Consider the following 8,259-nt stretch of genomic DNA (forward strand, 5'->3'; position numbering starts at 1 on the left):
CTCTGATCTGTAGACTGTTGAAAATATTGCACCAGCTCTGTGGGCAGCAATGTGAACCACAAGGCAAATCAAGCAATTTAAGCTCATTAATACAATTAACTACATATTATAAGTATTATACAAGCCAAAATTTCTTTAAGTACTTAGCTTGATATAATTGGTTATAGGTCTGTGAAATTTATCTCTAATTACACCCCCCTATTTCACACGATTAAAAAGGGATCTACTAAGGTGGACCCCTCTTTGCATCTCTTGGACTGGCCGTGTAAACAGGGTCAAGGTGAATATCCTACCCAGGCCATTATAGCTTTTTTTAAACGTTCCCAATTGTGGTGCTGGATACTCCTGAGTAAGAATGGGCACTTCAAAAGATGCGACAATAGGAATGGGGATAAGCCACAGAATTAGATAGTGGATTCAGGAAGCTTGTGGCACCTCTACAGACAACACTAATAAAATTATATGGGATGTAGTCAGGAAGCTGGCGGTCGAAATGCCGACCGCCGGCTTCCCGACAGTGAAATCCCGGCATGGGTCTAATGATAGGGTATGCAGTCGGGAAACCGGCTGCCTTAATACCGACAGCCGGCTTCCCGACTGCTTTATCCCAGCGTGAGATAAATGACCGGCGTCTATATCTAGACGCTATTCATTTTTCCGACGCCAGGTGCCGCGAGCGGACAGCCGCAGGGGGGAGGATTAGGTTTAGGGCACCAGGGGGGGACTTAGGGTTAGGCACCCCCCGGGAGGGTTAGAGTTAGGCTAGGGAATGGGGGGTTAGGGTTAGGCACCCCCGGGGCGAAGTTAGGGTTAGGCACCCCCCGGGGGACTTAGGTTTAGGCACTTAGAGAGGGAGATTAGGGTTAGGCACTTGGGGGGGAGGTTAGGGTTAGGCACCCATAAGGAGGGTTAGGGTTAAGGGGTTAGGTTAGTTTATACTTTCCTTAGGGATGATCGGGATTTCCAGCGCTGTCGGGCTTCCGCTGCCGGGCTCTGCTGATCTGTCGGGCTGCCGCTGCCGGGCTCTGCTGATCTGTCGGGCTGCCGCTGCCGGGAATCAAACTGCCGGCCATGCGGCAGCCGGGATTCCATACCGATTCCTATGACAGGAGTCTAAATACCGATGCCTATCATAAGACCCACGCCGAAATCCCGATGCCCGGCATACCAAACGTAGGTAAGCCGGGCATCGGGAGCCAATAGCCGCAGGGGGGAGGGTTAGATTTAGGGACTCCCGGGGGGACTTAGGGTTGTCCTAGGGGAAGGGGGGGTTAGCATCAGGCACCACCAGGGGGGAGGTTAGGTTTAGGCACCCCCTCGGGAGGGTTAGGCACCCCTGGGGGGAGGTCATGCACCCCTAAGGGAGGGTTAGTGGTCTTACTCACCTCAGTCGGGATCTTCATGTGCCGGCCTTATAAATAAATTTATATATATATATATATATATATATATATATATATATATATATATATAATGCACATTTTAACAATAATTGTGGTGCACTAATATAAGAATCTTATTTAAAAACATGGTGTAGTACACACAGATGGGATGTGACTTTGCTGTGCATTCTCTAACCTGTGCTAACCAAAGTTGTAGCTGTTATCTGATTGGTTTCTGAAAATGTCAGCACATTTATACACATTGTATTAAATAAACACCAGAGTCTTGTCTGCTCTTTGAGAATTCCACACTCACACCCCAGGAGCCAGGGAAAACAGTCTGGATGTATAAACTTGGTTTTATATATAGAGATGTTACAATTTCTTCCACTCTACGCAATTAAGTTTACAGAATGACAATTGGAGAGAGGTGCATACAGACACTTGCAGGTCAAATTAGGGAGAAATAGATATCGCTGACCTGAATACACAATAGGGGCCAAAACAATGGATCACGCAGACATTCCAGTGATGAACAAAGCAATATTTTCTCCCATAATAAGTCACTTTGTTAAGCATTACGGCAACTCTACACCCTCTTGCAGTTTTTTTTAATACAGAAACCGCAAAACTATTTAATTTGTCATTATAAGATGGCAACCAGTGGGGGGAGGAGGAGGAGGAACAGGTGAACCTGGAATCAAGAGCCTTCAGATTGTTAGTGGAACTTCCACTCCTACCCACCTCCGCAATATCACCACAGCGGCCCTTTTCTGATATGGTCTGAGAGAGAAACCATAGAGATGCTCACAGGGCTCCAGCAGGTTAATAAATTGTAACATCCAAGTGGGAACCTTTCCAATAGATCATCACATTCAGGTTTATCATGTTTGAACACTGCTCCTTTTTCTAAATTACTTACAGGGACACTTACAGTCTAAAAAAGGCAATTGCTAGAAGATCAATAACGCAGCCATTTTCACCTGGAAAAATGAATGTCTCTGGACACTTGTGACAGGTGCAAGTGACTCACTCCATTTTATTAGAACAAGGTACCTTTGAGAGACAGAGAATTGTTATATTTCACAGGTGAATGTACAACTCATTAGGATTTTTAACCCCCTCAAGTTATTTTTTTTACATCACTGAGTCTATGAAATAATAAATTCAGGAAATGTGCCACAGAGCACCAAGCTAATTTTCTTAACTACATATAATAATAATAAAAAAAAAATAGTTACAGAAGTAGCTATCCTCTTTGCAAATATACAGCTAAACAGACCTGTGATTAATTACCAATCTTCAGAGGACACACAAATAATTGACTAGTGTCCTCCAGTTGACAATGAAAGTGTTTCAATAGCTTTAAATTATATATATCTGTGGGAGTGGTGCCATAGTTGTTTACTGTATTTCTAACGAGCAAAGTTTAGGAAAGATTGAGAATACCCAATCAGTTAAGATATGATTGGATTTCAAAAATGTATCTACTCCAGGAATACTGTTGGTCCATCACAAAAAAATAGAAAATAAAATCTAGCACACAATTGTGATTTTGTCCTGAAAAGTTAGCTGCTGACATCTGTGTGAATTGGGTGTTTAAAGCTGGGGACACACTGACAGATATATTGGCCGATCAATTGATTGGCCAATATATCCGGTGTCAGTAGGCCAGTGCGTACCAGTGATATGACTGAACAACGTCGTTCACAGATATATCGCGTCGGCTGTGCTTCACAGTCGATGGCAGATATATCTGTCCATCGGCTAGTGTGTACGGGCGGTCTGCCAACTGCCGGTACACATGCAGCAGAGGCCGCAGGAAGGGAGGGCGGGACACGCCCCCCCCAGCCAGCGGGACCCTCGGCCAGAAGCAGATGATGGTCGTTCAGTGTATGGACGACCATCATCTGCATATATATCTGTGCAGTGTGTGCCCACCATAACACTTGCTAGGAGAGCCCAAAGATTCTGGGACAGAGTTAAGATGCATACACACTAGACGATATTTTGCACTATTTGCCCGATTTCGAGGCATCGGAACAACAAATCGTGTAAAATATGTCCAAATCATGAGTGTCCGACCACGATGCCGATGCGCGTACCTGCGGATCACACATCGCATCTTCAGATCTTGCCTATAGCAGGCAAGATCTGCCTATCTCGTACACAAAGCACTAGAAACCATTAAGGATGCACAATAGATCGTTGGTCAGATTTATCACTTTTTAGCACCATATCTTGTCCTGGAGTGCTGGGGAGAGTTCAAGGGAAATCGTTCATGATATTGCATCGTGAGCACATCGTCTAGTGTGTATGCACCTTTACAGTCTTCTACCAGCCATGGGACGAACAGCCAACTTGCACCACAAATCTGTACTGGAGCAGTGCCATGATTATTAATACATAGTGCCCTTAGTATGCCAGAAAGCAGGTGGGAGACCTATTTACCAGAAGAAGCAAGATTCTATGGTAACATATGAGTCCAATAAGGAACAGTTCTATGAGTTAATACTGAATGCTATGTTTTGCACAAACCTAACCATATGCATCACTAAAAGATCATTATGCCGACTGTCATTCAAGCACAGTGGCGAGAAAGCATTCTGCTCGGCTTCAAAGATTGAAAATAAAGAAGAAAATGGGAGCAAAATATAGACAAATATGACCTAAAAACATTCAACAAATGGGGGGCAGCCACCAGGTCAGTTTTACAAAACATCACCCCCATTTTGTAAGGATGCTGAGACCAGGATCTTTGTTTTCCAACGTAGATTTCCACGGGTCGTCCGCCGCATCCTCAGATCTTGTGTACATGCAGAAAGCTCGGATGCAGCATGGCCCCCACTACCCCCCGCCATCGCTGACGGCATTGGCACCCCCGCTGGATCAGTCGCTTACGAGGTCGGTACACACTGGTACCGGTCTTAAGTAAACTAAGAGCTAACTGAAAATTTGTATTGGCATTTATCGCAGCAATACAGATTTTATAGGAGCTGGAATTTACCAATTAAACACCATGACTGAGGGCTTAATCTACATCACTGACAGACTAGTGCTACCAGCAAAGGGTCTGTGTGAATTGTGCATGTTCAGCCTGTAGCTGCACCTGCACATAGTAGTTTCACCCAGCGGGGATCAAGGTCTTCCATTGACAGGTATAGGTATCACCATCTGAAGACAAATTAAGCAGACACTGTGTTTCCCATAACATGCAGTATGTGGATATACAGTGACTGCAAGAGAAATCCATGCTTTCTCCATGGTCCCAAACAAAAACAAAAAAAAAAGGCTGAGAAAGTTATCACCGCTTCATAAATTAACCCCTATGTTTCACAAACACAATATAGTTTTGTTTTTCAAAACATACCTCACAATATGGCAGTCACTAAATTCCTCTGCCCTCTTGCACAACAGACATAACTACACAGATAATATCAGGAATGTTTATGATTTGTGGATATTAAACAGAGCTAAAAAGAGGTTCCAGTAATTGGCTGCTTCTCTCAGACCACCTTTAAAATGATAGAGCTGTTCCAATGTGGAATAGAACTGCATGAACATTATATTAATATAAAATAGCCAGTCCAATGTCCAGAGGCCACCAGCAAGCACTTAAAAGTGAAAATAATACACTGTGTAGAAAAAACATGTAACTGTGTTGCAACTCGATACACATTGACCGGCCTGATCCACTGGCATGTGTATATCTTCATTAATTCTAAAATAACATGTTATATTGCAGTTAGGTGCAACACTGCTCCTACTGTCACTAGCTCTCATCAAACCGCAAAGTTTAGCATTTTGGGGGGTTGGTCACATTCTCAACAGCAATATAAATAAGACTGAGAAGGCCATCCCAGACCTCTCCCCGGACAGCAATCCGTGCAAACACCACAAGTACCAGCTGGCTACAGGACTGGAATGGAATATACAAATCTTACTTACACAGAAACAAGCTGAGAGCACTTGGGCGTGTGTAGAGCACGCCCAGCCCCGCACGGGGACCTCATTCCCACATCGCCTACAGTAATATGCCCGGAGGAGTGCTTGGGAAAGCTAAACACAATTCCCACAATACGGATTAGAAGCCCCATCAATGTAACAGTAAATATGAAGGAAACCTTGGAGTCATGACAGTCGCTCCGTTCATTCTGCACGAAGAGAGTTTATCTATTGAAACTTAAAAAAAAACAACATTCTTTGTACTACAGGGGGGCGTTAGTAAGTGAGGTATATCAGATGATATTCCGTACAATGGGGATGAATACACGGTGCATGTATATTATGGAGTGAGCTGCAGGTAAGACGTCTACATGAAGCCCATAAAGGGCAGTCACCATCAGTCAGGAGTCATGGGCAGCAGTCCCGGGTGTACAGTCAGCAGTCACAGCAGGAACCTGGCACACCCCCGCCCTGCATGTGCCCGGGACTAGATCTATTACTGAGTAAATGTCAAAGTCCAGTCACAGCAGCAGATGTCCTGGCAGCCAGGACACCTCTGTATGTACTGCCACACACAGGACTAAGCTGGAGATCCCCCTTCCTAGCCCCCGCCATAGGAGATCCGACTCCGTACACAGACTGGGGAAAGATAGAGGCGAGGCACGCTGGCCAACTGCAACAGGTGATATGACACACACACAGCATGTCAGCACTCACTCACCCAAGTTTTAGCTGAGTGCAGCCAGTGCTGGGCTGATCCCCGGGTCTCTAGTCCAGCATCAGCGATCATCCCGCAGCGCCCACACACCCAGCGCCCATATCTGTCTTCCAGGGGAGAGCTCCGGGCTACAGCTGCACGGGATTCCTGTGAGAGAGGAGGAGAGCCGGGCACAGACACACCTGTGGGCGCTGCACACATCCGCTCCCTAGCACAATACCAGACAGGAAACTGAAAAAAAAAAAAAACCCAGCGGAGAAAGGAGAGAGGGAGAGACAAGTCCTCCCCCCAGCGCCGCAGCATCGGGTTACACAGGCGGCTGGCCGTGCCGGGGAATGATGGGGTATAGGGGTGGGTGGGAGAGACAAACAGTGCTGCCCCCTCCTCATCGCTAATCACTCACCACATCGGCTTTATCAATGACAAAGGCGTGTTTTGCTTCTCACTATCGGATTGCATTCACAGCAGCACTTCTGATTTATCACAATAAATAAACACATACTGCGCTCACAGCTATGAAGCCGAACGCACAATCACAGAGCGCACAATCACAGAACGCACAATCACAGAACGCACAATCACAGAACGCACAATCACAGAGTACACAATCACAGAACACACAATCACAGAACGCACAATCACAGAACGCACAATCACAGAGCGCACAATCACAGAGTGCACAATCACAGAACGCACAATCACAGAACACAAAATAACAGAGCGCACAATCACAGAACGTACAATCACAGAACGCACAATCACAGAGCGCACAATCACAGAGTGCACAATCACAGAACGCACAATCACAGAACACAAAATAACAGCGCACAATCACAGAACGCACAATCACAGAACACACAATCACAGAGCGCACAATCACAGAGTACACAATCACAGAACACACAATCACAGAGTGCACAATCACAGAACACACAATCACAGAACGCACAATCACAGAACGCACAATCACAGAGCGCACAATCACAGAACGCACAATCACAGAACACAAAATAACAGAGCGCACAATCACAGAATGCACAATCACAGAGCGCACAATCACAGAACACACAATCACAGAGCGCACAATCACAGAGCACACAATCACAGAACACACAATCACAGAGCGCACAATCACAAGTTTGCTTATTTTTATTAGTATTTACTTAGTTCACCGAGAAAATATTTACTGCCTAAATTCTGCCTATTTACAAAGCAGCGGATTTACAATCCTCATTTTTTATATATTTTGTCTGCCATAATTAAAAGGGCAATTATAGTAAATGCAAAATCAGGATTGTTTTATTATTTATTACCAGTTATTTATATAGTGCACACATATTCCGCAGCGCTTTACAGAGAATATTTGGTCATTCACATCAGTCCCTGCCCCAGTGGAGCTTACAATCTATATTCACATACACACTAGGGTTAATTTTAGTTGGGAGTCAATTAACCTACCAGTATGTTTGTAGTGTGGGAGGAAACCGGAGCACCCGGAGGAAGCCCATGCAAGCACAGGGAGAATATACAAACTCCACACAGGTAGAGCTGTGTTGTGGTTTTGCATTAAGTATCATTGCCCTTTTAAATTTGGCAGCAAAATCTGTTAAAAAAAGGTATTTTGTAAAATCTTTGCTTAGTAAATATGCCCTTATGAGATATACTGTATATATATTTAGCTATAAATTGGCCTATGCATTAATAATCACAGAGCTGCCGCAATTAATAAGTATCTGTTTCACGGAAGATATTTTAATTTCGAATTAAAGTATCCCCGCTATGTAGTCAGTGAAACTCGCAGGGACAGCGGTGGTGATAACGCTCTCCCTGTGAGTTGCATCCCATCATTTTGGAGGAGAACGACTTCTCCAGAGGTGGTTGAAGCAAAGATGGTGGAACAATTTAAACACGCTGGGGATAGGCATAAGAATATCCTTAAGAGAGATCTATGGAGCAAATAGGGTTGAAGTTGCCAAAAGGATAAATTAAAAGAGACAGACTAGATGGGCCAAGTGGTTCTTATCTGCCATCAAATTCTATGTTTCTATGTAATCTGACACTGCGCATGCGCACAAAAGGCCTGATTCAGGGCCGGACGCTATTTGCGCTTGCTCGTTCAGGAAAAAAGGGGTGGCTATTCAAATGAACCGTTCGCTCTTTGCGGCCTGTTCATGCCTCTAGGTCTGAACGAGCGAACAAAACATGCGGTCGTTT

At 44.8% G+C, this 8,259-nt stretch overlaps 1 protein-coding gene across 2 annotated transcripts in view; it reads right to left on the reverse strand.

Annotated features, from left to right (window-relative positions):
* Positions 1-6,251, reverse strand: part of PLXNB2 (plexin B2) — a 220,683-nt gene extending 214,432 nt beyond the window's left edge. For both annotated transcript variants that reach the window (XM_088457632.1, XM_088457631.1), the window contains exon 1: positions 6,049-6,251. The gene's annotated coding sequence lies outside the window, so the exon portion shown is untranslated. The remainder of the gene's footprint in view (positions 1-6,048) is intronic.
* Positions 6,252-8,259: the final 2,008 nt, after the last annotated feature.

The sequence above is a fragment of the Taudactylus pleione genome, unplaced genomic scaffold (genome assembly GCF_031769625.1).
Source record: "Taudactylus pleione unplaced genomic scaffold, aTauple2 ptg000041l, whole genome shotgun sequence".
Taxonomy (NCBI): Eukaryota; Metazoa; Chordata; class Amphibia; order Anura; family Myobatrachidae; genus Taudactylus; species Taudactylus pleione.